The following is a 19,617-nucleotide window of genomic DNA, read 5'->3' as shown; positions in this document are numbered from 1 at the left end:
GCTCAGGGAACAAAAGCTCCTGAAAGCAAAGCCGAGCAGATCACTCAGCCCGGCCCCTGGTAAGGGCGGTGTAATTCCGCCTGGGGCAATGACACTTGAGAATCACTACACCAGGCCCCTTCCCCAGAAGATCAACAAGAAATCCAGGCAAGACCAAGTTCACCTACCAAGGAGTGCAGTTTCAATACCAAGGAGAGAGCAGCAGAATTCCAGAGGAGGAGAAAACAAACCACGGAACTCATGGCTTTCTGCCTGTGATTTTTTAGTCTTGCAGTTAATTTAATTTTTTTCTTTTTCTTTTTTTTCTCTTCGTCTGCTAAAATTTTTTATAACTTTTACCTTTTCTTTTTTAACGTTTTTTAACTAGATTATCTAATATATATATTTTTTTCTTTTTTATACTTTTGTCTATTCATTTTCTTTTTTTTAATTTTTTTTCTTTTTTTTCATTCTTCTTTTTGAACCTCTTTTTATCCCCAAATCAGAAGAGATCCTAATCTCTTCAATCTTTTTTTCTTAATTCTTTTTTAAATTCTTGATTGAATTTTTAATTCAATCTCTTTTTTTTAATTCTTTTTTTATTTTTTTTCTTTCTTTCTTTTTGAACCTCTTTTTATCCCCAAATCAGAAGAGATCCCAATCAGAAGAGATTGGGAGATCCCAATCAAAGGAGATCCCAATCGGAGGAGATCCCTCACCCAGTCGTGAGGAGGGAGAAATCCCCCCTCATGATTTGGGATCTCTTCTGATTTGGTTAAAGCATATTTTCCTGGGATTGTTGCCACCCTTTTAGTATTTTACTTGCTCCTTCATATACTCTTAGCTGGACAAAATGACAAGGCGGAAAAATTCACAACAACAAAAAGAACAAGAGGCAGTACCGAAGGCTAGGGACCTAATCAATACAGACATTGGTAATATGTCAGATCTAGAGTTCAAAATGACAATTGTCAAGGTTATAGCCAGGCTTGAAAAAGGCATGGAAGATATTAGAGAAACCCTCTCCAGAGATATAAAAGCCCTTTCTGGAGAAATAAAAGAACTAAAATCTAACCAAGTTGAAATCAAAAAAGCTATTAATGAGGTTCAATCAAAAATGGAGGCTCTCACTCCTAGGATAAATGAGGCAGAAGAAAGAATTAGCGATATAGAAGACCAAATGACAGAGAATAAAGAAGCTGAGCAAAAGAGGGACAAACAGCTACTGGACCGTGAGGGGAGAATTCGAGAGATAAGTGACACCATAAGACGAAACAACATTAGAATAATTGGGATTCCAGAAGAAGAAGAAAGAGAGAGGGGAGCAGAAGGTATACTGGAGAGAATTATTGGGGAGAATTTCCCCAATATGGCAAAGGGAATGAGCATCAAAATTCAGGAGGTTCAGAGAACGCCCCTCAAAATCAATAAGAATAGGCCCACACCCCATCACCTAATAGTAAAATTTACAAGCCTTAGTGACAAAGAGAAAATCCTGAAAGCAGCCCGGGAAAAGAAGTCTGTAACATACAATGGTAAAAGTATTAGATTGGCAGCTGACTTATCCACAGAGACCTGGCAGGCCAGAAAGAGCTGGCATGACATTTTCAGAGCACTCAACGAGAAAAACATGCAACCAAGAATACTATATCCAGCTAGGCTATCATTGAATATAGAAGGAGAGATTAAAAGCTTCCAGTACAAACAAAAACTGAAAGAATTTGCAAACACCAAACCAGCTCTACAGGAAATATTGAAAGGGGTCCTCTAAGCAAAGAGAGAGCCTACAAGTGGTAGATCAGTAAGGAACAGAGACAATATACAGTAACAGTCACCTTACAGGCAATACAATGGCACTAAAATCATATCTCTCAATAGTTACCCTGAATGTTAATGGGCTAAATGCCCCAATCAAAAGACACAGGGTATCAGAATGGATAAAAAAACAAAACCCATCTATATGTTGCCTCCAAGAAACTCATTTTAAACCCGAAGACACCTCCAGACTTAAAGTGAGGGGGTGGAAAAGAATTTACCATGCTAATGGACATCAGAAAAAAGCAGGAGTGGCAATCCTTATATCAGATCAATTAGATTTTAAGCCAAAGACTATAATAAGAGATGAGGAAGGACACTATATCATACTCCAAGAGTCTGTCCAACAAGAAGATCTAACAATTTTAAATATCTATGCCCCCAACGTGGGTGCAGCCAACTATATAAACCAATTAATAACAAAATCAAAGAAACACATCAACGATAATACAATAATAGTAGGGGACTTTAACACTCCCCTCACTGGAATGGACAGATCATCCAAGCAAAAGATCAACAGGGAAATAAAGGCCTTAACTGATACAGTGGATGAGATGGACCTCACAGATATATTCAGAACATTTCATCCCAAAGCAACAGAATACACATTCTTCTCTAGTGCACATGGAACATTCTCCAGAATAGATCACATCCTCGGTCCTAAATCAGGACTCAACGTATCAAAAGATTGGGATCATTCCCTGCATATTTTCAGACCACAATGCTCTGAAGCTAGAACTCAACCACAAGAGGAAGTTTGGAAAGAACACAAATACATGGAGACTAAACAGCATCCTTCTAAAGAATGAATGGGTCAACTGGGAAATTAAAGAAGAATTGAAAAAAATCATGGAAACAAATGATAATGAAAATACAACGGTTCAAAATCTGTGGGACACAACAAAGGCAGTCCTGAGAGGAAAATATATAGCGGTACAAGCTTTTCTCAAGAAACAAGAAAGGTCTCAGGTATACAATCTAACCCCTAACCCTACACCTAAAGGAGCTGGAGAAAGAACAAGAAAGAAACCCTAAGCCCAGCAGGAGAAGAGAAATCATAAAAATCAGAGCAGAAATCAATGAAATAGAAACCAAAAAAACAATAGAACAAATCAACCATACTAGGAGCTGGTTCTTCGAAAGAATTAATAAAATTGATAAACCCTTGGCCAGACTTATCAAAAAGAAAAGAGCAAGGACCCAAATAAATAAAATCATGAATGAAAGAGGAGAGATCACAACTAACACAAAAGAAATACAAACTATTATAAGAACATACTATGAGCAACTCTACGCCAACAAATTTGACAATCTGGAAGTAATGGATGCATTCCTAGAAACATATAAACTACCAAAATTGAACCAGGAAGAAATAGAAAGCCTGAACAGACCCATAACCAGTAAGGAGATTGAAACAGTCATTAAAAATCTCCAAACAAACAAAAGCCCAGGACCAGATGGCTTCCCGGGGGAATTCTACCAAACATTTAAAGAAGAACTAATTCCTATTCTCCTGAAACTGTTCCAAAAAATAGAAATGGAAGGAAAACTCGCAAACTCATTTTATGAGGCCAGCATCACCTTGATCCCAAAACCAGACAAGGATCCCATCAAAAAAGAGAGCTATAGACCAATATCCTTGATGAACACAGATGCAAAAATTCTCACCAAAATACTAGCCAATAGGATTCAACAGTACATTTAAAGGATTATTCACCACGACCAAGTGGGATTTATCCCAGGGCTGCAAGGTTGGTTCAACATCCACAAATCAGTCAATGTGATACAACACATCAATAAAAGAAAGAACAAGAACCACATGATACTTTCAATAGATGCTGAAAAAGCATTTGACAAAGTACAGCATCCCTTCCTGATCAAAACCCTTCAAAGTGTAGGGATAGAGGGCACATACCTCAATATCATCAAAGCCATCTATGAAAAACCCACCACAAATATCATTCTCAATGGAGAAAAACTGAAAGCTTTTCCACTAAGGTCAGGAACACGGCAGGGATGTCCATTATCACCACTGCTATTCAACATAGTACTAGAAGTCCTAGCCTCAGCAATCAGACAACAAAAGGAAATTAAAGGCATCCAAATCGGCAAAGAAGAAGTCAAATTATCACTCTTCGCAGATGATATGATACTCTATGTGGAAAACCCAAAAGACTCCACCCCAAAACTGCTAGAACTGATACAGGAATTCAGTAAAGTGTCAGGATATAAGATCAATGCACAGAAATCAGTTGCATTTCTCTACACCAACAACAAGACAGAAGAACGAGAAATTAAGGTGTCAATCCCATTTACAATTGCACCGCAAACCATAAGATACCTAGGAATAAACCTAACCAAAGAGGCACAGAATCTATACTCAGAAAACTATAAAGTACTCATGAAAGAAATTGAGGAAGACACAAAGAAATGGAAAAATGTTCCATGCTCCTGGATTGGAAGAATAAATATTGTGAAAATGTCTATGCTACCTAAAGCAATCTACACATTTAATGCAATTCCTATCAAAGTACCATCCATCTTTTTCAAAGAAATGGAACAAATAATTTTAAAATTTATATGGAATCAGAAAAGACCTCGAATAGCCAAAGGGATATTGAAAAACAAAGCCAAAGTTGGTGGCATCACAATTCCGGACTTCAAGCTTTATTACAAAGCTGTCATCATCAAGACAGCATGGTACTGGCACAAAAACAGACACATAGACCAATGGAACAGAATAGAGAGCCCAGAAATAGACCCTCAACTCTATGGTCAACTAATCTTCGACAAAGCAGGAAAGAATGTCCAATGGAAAAAAGACAGCCTCTTCAATAAATGGTGTTGGGAAAATTGGACAGCCACGTGCAGAAAAATGAAATTGGACCATTTCCTTACACCACACACAAAAATAGATTCAAAATGGATTAAGGACCTCAATGTGAGAAAGGAATCCATCAAAATCCTTGAGGAGAACACAGGCAGCAACCTCTTCGACCTCAGCCGCAGCAACATCTTCCTAGGAACATCGCCAAAGGCAAGGGAAGCAAGGGCAAAAATGAACTTTTGGGATTTCATCAAAATCAAAAGCTTTTGCACAGCAAAGGAAACAGTTAACAAAACCAAAAGACAACTGACAGAATGGGAGAAGATATTTGCAAACGACATATCAGATAAAGGACTAGTGTCCAAAATCTATAAAGAACTTAACAAACTCAACACCCAAAGAACAAGTAATCCAATCAAGAAATGGGCAGAGGACATGAACAGACCTTTCTGCCAAGAAGACATCCAGATGGCCAACAGACACATGAAAAAGTGCTCCATATCACTCGGCATCAGGGAAATACAAATCAAAACCACAATGAGATATCACCTCACACCAGTCAGAATGGCTAAAATCAACAAGTCAGGAAATGACAGATGCTGGCGAGGATGCGGAGAAAGGGGAACCCTCCTACACTGTTGGTGGGAATGCAAGCTGGTGCAACCACTCTGGAAAACAGCATGGAGGTTCCTCAAAATGTTGAAAATAGAACTGCCCTATGACCCAGCAATTGCACTACTGGGAATTTACCCTAAAGACACAAACGTAGTGATCCAAAGGGGCACGTGCACCCGAATGTTTATAGCAGCAATGTCCACAATAGCCAAACTATGGAAAGAACCTAGATGTCCATCAACAGATGAATGGATCAAGAAGATGTGGTATATATACACAATGGAATACTATGCAGCCATCAAAAGAAACGAAATCTTGCCATTTGCGACAACATGGATGGAACTAGAGCGTATCATGCTTAGCGAAATAAGTCAAGCGGAGAAAGACAACTATCATATGATCTCCCTGATATGAGGAAGTGGTGATGCAACATGGGGGCTTAAGTGGGTAGGAGAAGAATCCATGAAACAAGATGGGATAGAGAGGGAGACAAACCATAAGTGACTCTTAATCTCATGAAACAAACTGTGGGTTGCTGGGGGGAGGGGGGTTGGAAGAAGTGGGGTAGGGTTATGGACATTGGGGAGGGTATGTGCTTTTGGGTAAATTGGAAGGGGAGATGAACCATGAGATACTATGGACTCTGAAAAACAATCTGAGGGGTTTGAAGAGGCGGGGGGGTGGGAGGTTGGGGTACCAGGTGGTGGGTATTATGGAGGGCACAGCTTGCATGGAGCACTGGGTGTGGTGAAAAAATAATGAATACTGCTTTTCTGAAAATAAATAAATTGGAAAAAAAAAAGATTCTCTCTTTTCCTCTCCCATTGCCTCTCTCCTGCCCTCATTTTGTGTAAATAAATAAATAAGTAACAAATAAATAAACTGTGTTTTTTTTAAAAGAAATACTTAGAGTAAAGCTCCACTTATTTTAAAAGCTTCCAAAATTAAGCAGCACTGTATTTCAAAACCTGCTGTGCATCCTTACTACCTGAAAAGACTGGCACCTGGTTTGATTCTTTTTTTAATTCAAGGTTTCTTTTATTTTTTTCAATTTATTTATTTTCAGAAAAACTGTATTCATTATTTTTTCACCACACCCAGTGCTTTCATTTGCCATTATTCTTAACATGGTTTGGTTCCCAACCACATCTCTGTCACTCCTACTTTTTTTTTTTTACTTCTATATGGCTTCCGCATTATGACCAATTGTGAAAGGTCTTTTCTGACAGTTTTAGGTCACTTTATACTTTTGTTGTATTCCCATTGACAGTATAAGAGTTTTCCCCTGTCTCCATACCCTCTCCTGTCTTGTTAATAATTGCCATTCTAAGTGATGTAAGATTATATCAGGTAAAGAAGATGTCATCCATATATACAATGGAATATTACTCAGCCATCATAAAGAATGGATACCCAACTTTTGTATCAACAGGGATGGGACTAGAGGGGATTATACTGAGTGAAACAAGTCAAGCATAGAAAGTCAATTTTCATTAAGTTTCACTTGTGGAACATAAGGAATAATATGGAGAAAAGTAGGAGAAGAAAAGGAAAAGTGAATTGGGGGAAATCAGAGGGGAGAAAAACCGTGAAAGACTATAATGAAAAAAGACTCTGAGAAACAAACTGAGGGTTTTATAGGGTAGGGGTGTGGAGGGGATGGGTGAACCTGATGGTCAGTATTAAAGAGGGCTTGTATTGCTTGGAGCACTGAGTGTTGTACAAAAACAATAAATATTGGAACACTGCACCAAAGACTAATGATGTATTTTATGGTAACTAATAAAACACAATAAAAATTTAAATTAATTAATTAATTAATGTATGTATGTATGTTTGTTGCATAAGTATAGCTGTTATCTCCTTATGTTCATGGGACAAAAGGGACTCAGAATTATCTTTGTAATATTTTTCTCAAATATGTTTCTTCAGGAGCAATTTCTAGGATTATTTTTTGTTTGTTTGATGCTTTTTTAAAAAATTTTATTTAAATTACAGCCAGTTATCTTCAAGTACAATATTAGTTTCAGGTGTATAATATAGTGATTTGTATTTCCGTACAACACTCAGTTCTCATGACTGCAAGAGCACTCAAGTTTCTGTCGCCTATTTAAGCCATCACCTCTCCACTTCTCCTTCTGATAACCATCAGTTTGTACTCTATATTTAATGGTCTGTTTCTTCGTTTTCCTTCTTTCTCCCCCCAATTCTTTGCCATCTTTTCCCTTAAATTCCACATATGAGTGAAACCATACGGTATTTGTCTTTCTCTGACTGACTTATTTCATGTAGCGGAATATTCTGTAGCTCAATCCACATCATTGCAAATGTATTTAATTTTTAATGGATGAATAATATTCCCGTGTGTATGTGTGTGTGTCCGTGTGTGTGTCCGTGTGTGTGTCTTTGTGTTCGTATGTGTGTGTGTGTGTGTTTGTGTGTGTGTGATATACTGTATCCATTTATCAGTTGATTTGAGCTCTTTTCATCATTGGCTATTGTAGATGATGGTGTTATAAACATCAGCATGCATGTATCAAATTGTATCCCCTTGAAGTAATATTACTGTATTTTTTGGGTAAATACCTAGTAGCAAAGTTTATTGATCCTAGGGTTGTCCTTTTTTTTAAGTTATCTAGGAGTATGCATACTGTTTTCCAGAGTGGCTACATCAGTTTGCATTCCCACCAAGAGTACAAGTAGGTTCCCCTTACTCCACATCCTTGTCACCACGTGTTGTTCCTTTTCTTCTTGATTTTAGTCTTTCGGACAGGTGTGAGATGATAACTCCTTATAGTTTTGATTTGCATTTCTCTGATGATAAGCTTATTTGATTTCATGTATCTGTTGTTCATCTATATGTCTGCTTTGGAAAAATATTTGTTCACGTCTTCTGCTCATTTTTAAAAAAAGATTTTATTTATTTATTTTAGAGAGAGAGTAAGAGAGCTTGAGAGCGAAGAAGGTCATAGGGAGAAGCAGACTCCCCATGGATCTGGGAGCCTGATGTGGGACTTGATCCCCAGACTGCAGGATCATGACCTGAGCAAAGGCAGTTGCTTAACCAACTGAGCCATACAGGCATTCATGTGCACATTTTAAAACTTGTTCATTTTTGGGATGTTGAGGTTTTTTTTTTTTTTAAATTAAACATTTATTTGACAGAAATCACATGGAGGCGGAGAGGTAGGCAGACAGAGAGGAGGAAGCAGGCTCCCTGTTAAGTAGAAAGTCTGATGTGGGGCTTGGTCCCAGGACTCTGGGATAATGACCTGAGCTGAAGGCAGAGACTTTAATCCACTGAGCCGCCCAGGGACCCCTGGGATGTTGACGTTTATAAGTTCTTTATATGTTGAATACTAACCCTTTTAGATATGTCATTTGCAAATAACTTCTTCTATTCCGTAGGTTACCTTTTAGTTTCGTTGATTATTTCCTTCACTGTGTGGAAGCTTTTCATCTTGATGAAGTCCTAATTTGTGCTTTTGTTTTTATTTCCCTTGTCTCAGGAAACATATCTTAAAAAAAAAAGTTTTTATGGCCGATGTCAAAGTGACTGTGTTCTCTTCTAGGATTTTTATGGTTTCAATTCTCACATTAAGGACTTGAATCCATTTTGAATTTACTTTTGTGTACAGTGTAAGAAAGTCATCCAGTTTTATTCTTTTGCATGTTATTGTCCTGTTTTCAAAACATCATTTTTTTTTGAAAATACTGTTTTTTATCCACTGGATATTCTTTCCAGCTTTACCTAAGATTAATTGGCCATATAGTTGTGGGTTCATTTCTGGGGTTTCTGTTCTGTTCCACTAATCTATGTATCTGTCTTTGTAACAGCATATTGTTCAATGACCACAGCTTTGTAAGAAAGATAATTTTTTTGTTTGTCTGGGCCACTCTTTATTTCTCCTTCTGTTCTGAATTGTAGCCTTACTGGATAGAGAATTCATCATAAAAGTATTTTCCTAATAAGTATTTTTTATAAATCATGGCACTCTCTTCTGGCTTTCCAAGTTTCTGTTGAGAAATATCCAGCCAGTCTTATTGGTCTTCACTTGTAAGTTAAGGACTACTCTGTCTTTCTGTTTTCAAAAATTTTTTTCTTTAACATTATATTTTGCAAATTTAATTATAATATGTTTTGATTTTGGTCTCCTTGCTGGTTTTGATGGAAGTTCTCTATGCCTCTTGCATCTTAATGTCTGTTTCTTCCCCCAGATTAGGGAAAATTTCTGCTCTTATTTCTTGAAATATATTAACTATCCCCCTTTTTGCTCTTTTCTTTTGGGACTTTGATAATATTGATGTTATTATGTTTCACGGAATCACTGACTTTCCTTAATCTATTCTCATTTTTATAATTCTCCTGTTTCTCCTTTGTACAGCTTCATTATTTTCAATTATTTTGTCTTTTAGTTCTTTAATTTTTTTCTCTGCTTCTTACAGGCTGCTTTTCATTCATTCATGAAGTTGTTTATTACATTCTTCTTTTTTGATTGATTCTTTTTAAAAACAATTGTACAAGTTTTAAGTGTCCACTGATGTCTACTCTTATTTTCTCAAGTCCAGTGAATATTCTTAGGATTGTTGCTTTAAGTTTTCTCTTCAGACATGTTACATCTATGTGTTTAAATTTCTGGCTGTGCCCTTACCTTGTTCTATAATATGGAATAAATTTCTATATTCTAGCATTTTATCTATATCTCTGTTTTCTTCTGTGTTACAAAAGCCAGTTATGTCTCCTACTCCTAAGTGTAATGAGCTCATGAGAAAGAGGTCATGTAATGCCAGGGCCTGGTACTTCCATAAGTGTCTCCAGTGTGTCTTGTATGTGTTCTGCCATTGCGTTTTTGGCTGCTTTATTTTTCGGGCCAGTGGTTTGCAGAGGCTTTTCTTACCTGCTATAACACTGATTTGTCCCTCACCTGAATGTGATGAGTTTTAAATAGGTGTACTCTGGTCTGTTTGTAAAATGAGACCTGGCACCAATTCCATCAGAAATGAGGTCCCTCGGGTGCCTGGGGCCTCAGGGGTTAAACCTCTGCCTTCATCTCAGGTCATGATATCACGGTCCTGGTATGGAGCCCTACACTGCTCTCTCTGCTTGGCAGGGAACCTGATTACCTCTCTCTCTCTCTCTGCCTGACTCTCTGCCTACTTGTGATACCACTCACTCTGTCAGGTAAATAAATAAATAAAATCTTAAAAAAAAGAAATGAGGTCCTACAGAACTCTCTGATCTGGAGGTGTGGTATAAGCAGGGGTTTATGGCACTCTTCTGTGTTAGGGGCCCATAACATTGGAACTGTGACAATCTTGACTGAGAGAAGCAGTTCTGTCAGAGTGTAACATTGTGGTGCTTGTTATAAGCAGGTTAGCCCCCAGTGTTTGTGTTGTGCTGTTTCCCACCATTGGCTCTGTGTTCATCTGAGTGCTCAAAGAGGATAATGGCACCAAGCTGCTCCTATGTTCATGGAGAGGTATCATGGAGAGGTGATCACTGCCTCTCAGGGACACACTTTAAAAGAGAAAATAACCCCCTCCCCCACACAATGTCCCTGGCTTTATTCAGTTTGCTCTTTCCAGGTTGTCTGCTCTGGGTTGTTGGCCTGCCTTCTCACCAGGTGCAGGACTTTGATTCAAGGATGTATCCAGATAACCCTGCTGACTTTTAAAACTCCATTCTTGGGCACCTGGCTGGCTGTCAGTTAAACCTCTGCCTTCAGATCAGGTCATGATCCTTGGGTTCTAGGATTGAGTCCCCGCATCAAGCTCCCTGTTCAGCAGGGAGTCTGCTTCTTCCTTTCTCTCTGCTTCTGTTCTCTCTCTTTGTCAAATAGATAAAATCTTTAAAAAAAAAATAAAATTCCATGATTTAAGCTCTGCTGCTTTCAAGGACTCATGAAAATTCACCCATTTCTTTTTCCAAGCCAGTGGTTTTTGGGAAACCTTCTCCTTGTGTGTTCCCCTGTATGCTCCTCTCTCTCTTTCACCCTTCCCTGTAAGTATGGCTCCCACCCCCCGTCTGCATCATCTGACATCTCTTTCTTCCCTAAACTATTTCTCTACAATAATAACTTCTTTGATATGGTGTCTTTTTCCCCACCAGTGGACATTGTAAAATGTCTTCTCTTGTTTTGTCCAGCCACCTGTAGTGGGAAAAGTCTATAAGTAAGACTGAGACATTTGGAAAGAATAATGTGGTACCAGAGGTGAAAAGTAGTGCTAAAGGTGTGGCATAGATGGAAATCATAATATGTTGATATATTAATGAAGAATTTGGTTGTAAAAATGAGAACTGATTATGGAATAGTTATAAATAATGATAGAGTAAAGGAGAAGACAATCTCTTAAGTGTGAGGATCTCTGGCTTAAATAATAAAAGAACATTATGGAAGGTGTGTGTGTGTGTGTGTGTGTGTGTGTGTGTGCCTTTAAGGATAATGGGAAAATTCTGAATATTTTTCCTTCATAGAAACTTTCATAATTCAAGCCTGTTTTGCCAGACAATAATCAGTGAGGTGCAAAAAAATACTTTGTATAGAAATTAACACAACAATATTTCAAAAAGACACATAGGTAGAAACCTATTATTCAAAATTTAAAAGAAACATTTACTTTAGCAAATTTACATCACAGGAAAAGTTATGGCCAGAGAGATAAGATTTACACATTTTTTTAAATCAATGGACTTCTCAAATACTTATAAAAGTTACCTTTAGGGGCACCTGGGTGGCTCAGTGGGTTAAGCCTCTGCCTTTGGCTCAGGTCATGATCTCAGGGTCATGGGATCGAGTCCCGCATTGGGCTCTCTGCTCAGCAGGGAGGCTGCTTCTCCCTCTCTCTCTCTGCCTGCCTCTCTGCCTACTTGTGATCTCTGTATGTCAAATAAATAAATAAAATCTTTAAAAAAAGTTACCTTTATATAAAACATAATATCATCCTATAAAAACATGTCTTTGGGGGGAGACAAGATGGCTGGGAAGTAGGAGGAGGTGACCATTCAACCTGCACCCTAAAGTGAGCTGATTACCTTCCAAAGATCTCCAATCACTCACGAAGTCAGCCTGAGATCAGAATTATACACATCTGGATCTCTACTGGAGCAGAAGACGCCAGTGGGCAGGTAAAGCGGAGTGGGAAAGTTGGACTGATATCAGAAGATAAACAAAAGGGGGAGGGAGCCACCAGAGGTGACCTGTGGGAAAGTAATATCCCAATACGAGAGTGCCCTGTGCCTGGGGACCAGCATTAACTCAGGAGTCTGGTAGAAAGCACTCAAAAAGAGCAAAGGATCACCGGGGTGGGGGGAAATTGCGGGAATCGGGGTGTTAGTGTCGGGGCTTAAGTCCCCAGACCCAGGACAGCCACCCCTGGCGCAGAGCCAGAGAGAGTGCAGCAGAGAAACCAGGTCTCGGTCCCTGAACCACCAGCGCACCTGAGAGTGCATGGCGCCCTGCTCCCATGAGGAGCTGGGAGCCTCGCCAGCCAACAGAAGCACAGCCTTTTTGCAGACCCCACGCAAGTGCCCTGCTGTGCCATCAGAGTCCAAGTCATGTCCCGCGCCCTCCCCTGAGAGAGGTGCACACAAACGCCAGCCTGGTGCTCTCGGACTAGAAAGACCAGGCACTCCTAGCCCGGGGCCAGCGGGAAAATCTCAGTGTGTGATCGCTGCTTGGAACTTCTCTGGCAGTCTGGAGCTGCCCAGACAGCCGCCGCTGCTGTGGTTTTGGGTAAAAGCAAAAAATCCTGAGTCCCCAGGGACCGCGAATGGGAACCTGCTCTGCCAGCGGCCAAACAGCTCTGCCAGCGGGATTTATATGGGCTCTGCAGCTGGACTGAGTCTTCTCTCTGAGAGGGAGGTCAGGGTGCAGTTTTCTTTCCTCTAAACCTACAAAACCATCAAAAGCGGTCAAAGCGAGAGAGGAAAACAAAAGTGAACAAATATAAAAACCTCCAGAGAACAAAAGCCTGAAAAAACCAGTTTCCTCAGAGCCCACCCCCTTGAGGGGGGCGGGAGGACTTAGCTGAGAGAACTTCAGGGACTGAAAACCCACGTGGCAGGCCCCTCCCCCAGAAAAACCACGGAGAAAGGAAAGAAAATAAAAAGATGACAAGAGAACAACCACCACTAATTCATAGGAACATTCTTATTATTAATTCGATCCCACTCTTCTGGCTCTTTTTTATATAGTTAATTTTTTATTATTATATAAATAATTTTTAACCTATTTACTGTCACATTGAGATGTCCAGTACATCAAATTCCATAATAACCTTTAACCTGAACTTTTTGATACATACACGTGTGTTTTCCTTTTGTATTTCTATTTTTAAAATTTCTTCTTTTTTACTTTAGTTTAGTTTAGTTTATTCCTTTTTTAATTTTTATTTTCTAATATTCATATAGAGTTAAACTTCAAGGTAATCCCCTTTCCCCAATCAATGCCACCCCTATAGGTAAACCAATTCCTAATCCCCCCTTATCTTAGGAAAGTTGAGTCCTTTAACAAAGATATCAAGATACATCCAGGAAGAATCAAAAAAACCTTCCTCACGCACACTGAGAATTTACAACCACTCTCCCATCCTTTTCTTACACCAGTATTTCTGTGTTTTTGTGTTTGTCCTGATAGTATATAAATCTTACACTCAGGGTTCTTTTTGACGAGGTTCTTCCTTTATTTGCATATATATATGCAAATATATGTATATATATATATTTTTTGTCATATACTTTTATCAGTCTTTTTGTTTGTCTGTGTCTGTTTGTAAACTTCATAAATCTTACCTTGGGGCCCATCTGGGCTGAACGTTCTCTTTCAACTTCCCTTTCTTTCCTGTCTCTCTCTCTCTCTCTTTTTTTTTTTTCTTTTCCTATTTTTTTTCTTTTTCTTTTCTTTAGTCTCTCATTGGGTGGGGAATCCTGATTGCTCAGAAGTGTTCCAGGGTACACCTTGACGGCAGCACAGTTGATACATCCAGCTACATAAGTTCAGTCATCTCCCACAGAAATGACTAGGAGGAAGAATGCCCAATGGAAGAAAAATACAGAGGATGGACCTTCTGCAACAGAGCTAACGACTCTCAACATAGACAATATGTCGGAAGGAGAATTCAGGCTAACAATTATGCAGGCAATAGCTAGGTTGGAGAAAGCCATGGATGACCAAATGTAAATGACTAGGGCCGAAATGAAAGCAACCAGACAGGATGTTCACAATATTAAGGCGTAGCTTAAAGCTAACAGGGAGGAGGTTCACAGTGCTCTCAATGAAATCCAATCTAATCTAAACTCTCTCAAAGCTAGGGTAACTGAGACAGAAGATAGAATTAGTGATCTGGAGGACAAACAGATAGAGAGAAAGGATCAGGAGGAAACCTGGAACAAATAGCTTAGAAACCATGAAAACAGAATCAGGGAAATAAATGATGCCATGAAGCATTCCAATGTCAGAATTATTGGGATCCCTGAAGGTGAGGAGAAAGAAAGAATTCTAGAAGATATAGTGGAACAAGTCCTTCATGAAAATTTTCCCAATCTCGCCAATGGAACCAGCGTTCATATACTAGAGGCTGGACGGTCTCCACCCAAGATTATACATTTCAAAATATCATCACGACACCTGATAGTCAAATTGAGGAATTATAATTGTAGGTATAATCTCTTGAAAGCCGGCAGGGCAAAGAGGCTCTTTACTTACAGAGGGAAGCCCTTACAATAAAATCAGACCTGTCCACAGAGACCTGGGAGGCCAGAAAAGGCTGGCAAGATATATTCAGGGCGCTAAATGAGAAGAACATGCAGCCAAGAATACTTTATCCAGCAAAATGGACATTCAAAATGGATGGAGAGATAAAGAATTTCCAAGAAAGTCAAGGCTTAAAAGACTATGCTACCAGCAAGCTGACGCTGCAGGAAATATTAAGGGGGGTTCTATAAAAGAGGAAAAATACTAATAATAGCATTGAACAGAAATATAGAGACAGTCTACTGAAAGAAAGACTTCAAAGGTAACTCGATGTCAATAAAAACGTGTCTATCAATAATCACTCTAAATGTCAACCTAAAGATACACCCATAATGAAAGTGAAGGGATGGAGAAGCATCTTTCATGCTAATGGGCCTCAAAAGAAGGCTGGGGTAGCGATTCTTACATCAGATAAATTAGACTTTAAACTAAAGACTGTAGTCAGAGATACAGAAGGACATGACATAATCCTTAAAGGGACTATCTACCAAGATGATCTAACAATTGTAAATATCTATGCCCCAAATATGGGAGAGGCAATTACTAAAGAAAACTGTTAATCAAGATAAAGAGTCATACTGACATGAAGACATTAATCTTATGAGATCTTAACATGGCTCTCTCAAAAATAGACAGTTCATCGAAGCAGAAAATCAATAAAGAAATAAGAGCATTGAATGACACATTGGACCAGATGGACCTCATAGACATATACAGATCATTCCACCCTAAAACAACAGAATACTCATTCTTCTCAAGTGCACATGGAACCTTCTCCAGAATAGACCACATACTGGGTCACAAATCAGGACTCAACCGATAGCAAGAGACTGAGATTATTCCCTGCATATTCTCAGATCACAATGCTTTGAAACTGGAGCTCAATCACAAGGAAAAGTTCCGAAGGAATTCAAACACCTGGAAGCGAAAGACCATCTTGCTTAAGAATGCTTGGAACAACCAGGAGATCAAAGAAGAACTGAAACAATTCATGGAAACCAAAGAGAATGAAGACACTTTGGTCCAAAACCTATGGGATACAGCAAAGGCCGTCCTAAGCAGGAAATACATAGCCATCCAAGCCTTGCTCAAAAAAATTGAAAAATCCAGAACACAGCAGCTGTCTCTACACCTTAAAGAACTGGAGAGTCAACAACAATCAAACCAACTCCACACATAAGGGAATTCATCAAGATTAGAGATCAATGAGGTAAAAACCAGAGATAGAGTAGAACTTATCAATGAAACTAGAATCTGGTTTTTTGAAAGAATCAAAAAGATCGATAAACTATTGGCCACACTGATCCAAAAGAAAAGAGAGAAAGCCCAAATTCATAAAATTATGAATGAAAAGGGAGAGATCACAATGAAAACCAACGAAGTAGAAACAATCATCAGAAATTATTATCAACAGCTCTATGCCAATAAGTTTAGCAACCTAGATGAAATGGATGCACTCCTGGAAAACTATAAACTACCAAAATTGAACGAGGAAGAAATCGACAACCTGAATAGACCGATATCTAAAACAAGATTGAAAAGTGATCAAAAACCTCACAAAAAACAGGAGCCCAGGACCTGATGGATTCCCTGTGGAATTATACCAAACTTTCAAAGAGGAAATAACACCAATTCTCTTGAAGCTGTTTCAAAAATATGAAGCAGAAGGAAAACTTCCAGACACTTTCTATGAAGCCAGCATTACCCTGATCCCCAAATCAGGCAAAGACCCTACCAAAAAGGAGAATTTTAGACCAATATCACTGATGAATATGGATGCTAAGATTCTCAACAAGATCCTAGCCAACAGGATCCAACAGCACATTAAAAAGATTATCCATCATGATCAGGTGGGATTCATCCCTGGGCTACAAGGATGGTTCAACATTCGCAAATCAATCAATGTGATAGAACAAATTAATATGAGAAGAGAGAAGAACCACATGGTCCTCTCCATTGAAGCAGAAAAAGCATTTGACAAAATCCAGCATCTGTTCCTGATTAAAACGCTTCAAAGTATAGGGATGGAGGGAACATTCCTGAACTTCATCAAATCTATCTATGAAAGACCCACAGAAAATATCATCCTCAATGGGAAAAAGCTTGCATCCTTTCTGTTGTGATCAGGAACATGACAAGGATGCCCACTCTCAACACTCTTGTTCAACATAGTATTAGAAGTCCTAGCAACAGCAATCAGAAAACAAAGAGAAATTAAAGGTATTCAAATTGTCAATGAAGATGTCAAACTCTCTCTCTTTGCAGATGACATGATTCTTTATATGGAAAACCCAAAAGACTCCACCCCCAATCTACTAGAACTCAACATCAATTCAGTAACGTGGCAGGATACAAAGTCAATGTGCAGAAATCAGTGGCTTTCTTGTACACTAACAATGAAAATACAGAAAGGAAATTAGAGAATTGATTCCGTTTACTATAGCACCAAGAACCATAAGATACCTGGGAATAAACCTAACCAAAGAGTTAAAGGATCTGTACTTGAGGGCTACAGAACACTCATGAACAAAATTGAAGAAAACACAAAAGGATGGAAGACCATTCCATTCTCTCGGATCTGAAGAATAGACATTGTTAAAATGTCTATACTGCCTACAGCAATATATACTTTTAATGCCATTCCGATCAAAATTCCACCAGTATTCTTCAAAGAACTGTAGCAAATAATCCATAAATTTGTATAGAATCTGAAGACACCCCGTATCGCTTAGGAAATGTTGAAACACAAAAATAAAGTAAAAATAAAGCAAAAATAATACAAAAATAAATCACGTTAACTGATTTCAAGCTTTACTACAAAGCTGTGATCACCAAGACAGCATGGTATTGGCATAAAAACAGACACATAGATCAGTGGAACAGAGTAGAGAGCCCAGATATGGACCCTCAACTCTATGGTCAATTAATCTTTGACAAAACAGGAAAAAATATACAGTGGAAAAAAGACAGTCTCTTCTATAAATGGTGCTGGGAAAACTGGACAGCTATAAGTAGAAGAATGAAACTCGACCATTCTCTTACACCGTACACAAAGATAAAGTCAAAATGGATAAAAGACCTCAACATGAGACAGGAATCCATCAGAATCCCAGAGGAGAACATAGGCAATAATCTCTTCGATATTAGCCACAGCAACTTCTTTCAATATATGTCTCCAAAGGCAAAGGAAACAAAGGTGAAAATAAACTTTTGGGACTTCATACAAATCAAAAGCTTCTGCACAGCAAAGGAAACAGTCAAAAAAACAAAGAGGCAACCCACGGAATGGGAGAAGATATTTGCAAATGACAGTACAGACAAAAGGTTGATATCCAGGATCTATAATGAACTCCTCAAACTCAACACACACAAAACAGACAATCATATAAAAAAAAGTGGTGAAAAAATAATGAATAATGTTTTTCTGAAAATAAATAAATAAAGTAAAAAAAAATGGGCAGACGATATGGACAGACACTTCTCCAATGAAGACCTACAAATGTCTATCAGACACATGAAAAAATGTTCATCATCACTAGCCCTCAGGGAGATTCAAATTAAGACCACATTGAGATATCACCTTACACCAGTTAGAATGGCCAAAATTAACAAAATAGGAAACAACATGTGTTGGAGAGGATGTGGAGTAAGGGGAACCCTCTTCCACTGTTGGTGGGAATGCAAGTTGGTGCAGCCTCTTTGGAGAACAGTGTGGAGATTCCTCAAGAAATTAAAAATAGAACTTCCCTATGACTCTGCCATTGCACTCCTGGGTATTTACAGATGTCGTGAAAAGAAGGGCTATCTGTATCTCAATGTTTATAGCAGGAATGGCTACGGTCACCAAACTATGGAAAGAACCAAGATGCCCTTCAACGGAGGAATGGATAAGGAAGATGTGGTCCATATACACTATGGAGTATTATGCCTCCATCAGAAAGGATGAATACCCAACTTTTGTAGCAACATGAACCGGACTGGAAGAGATCATATGAGTGAAATAAGTCAAGAAGAGAGACTCAACTATCATATGGTTTCACTTATTTGTGGAGCATATCAACTAGCATGGAGGACAAGGGGTGTTAGGAGAAGGGAGTTGGGGTAAATTGGAAGGGGAGGTGAATCATGAGAGACTATGGACTCTGAAAAACAATCTGAGGGGTTTGAAGTGGCGGGCGGTGGGAGTTTGTGTTACGAGGTGGTGGGTATTATGGAGGGCACGGCTTGCATGTAGCACTGGGTGTGGTGAAAAATAATGAATACTGTTTTTCTGAAAATAAATTAATTAATTTTAAAAAAATTATATGTTGGATAATTTAACCTTAATCAACAATTAAAAATATAATAAAATATTGTTTAAAACTGAAGTTACCTAAAATAGTAATTCTTCTGATTTAATCTGCTTACCAATCAATTAGGAAGCTTTAAAGTTTATAGTCTTATTTAAGAGGCCAAGGGGGAGATTCTGTCTCTTTAAAAATTTCCGAATTGCTCTGGTGTTGTGAGTCCACCATCCCCACAATGAATAGAGAGATTTTAAGAGGTCATCCAGTGGAGAACACTCACCCTAAATGTTCATTGTGATTTATTTATTCAGCATTACTGTTATCCCTTTAGTTACTATGCTGG

Source organism: Neovison vison, chromosome 8 (assembly GCF_020171115.1).
Source record: "Neovison vison isolate M4711 chromosome 8, ASM_NN_V1, whole genome shotgun sequence".
In the NCBI taxonomy this organism is placed as follows: domain Eukaryota; kingdom Metazoa; phylum Chordata; class Mammalia; order Carnivora; family Mustelidae; genus Neogale; species Neogale vison.
The sequence above is the reverse complement of the archived record's forward strand: the minus strand, read 5'-3'. Positions refer to the sequence as shown.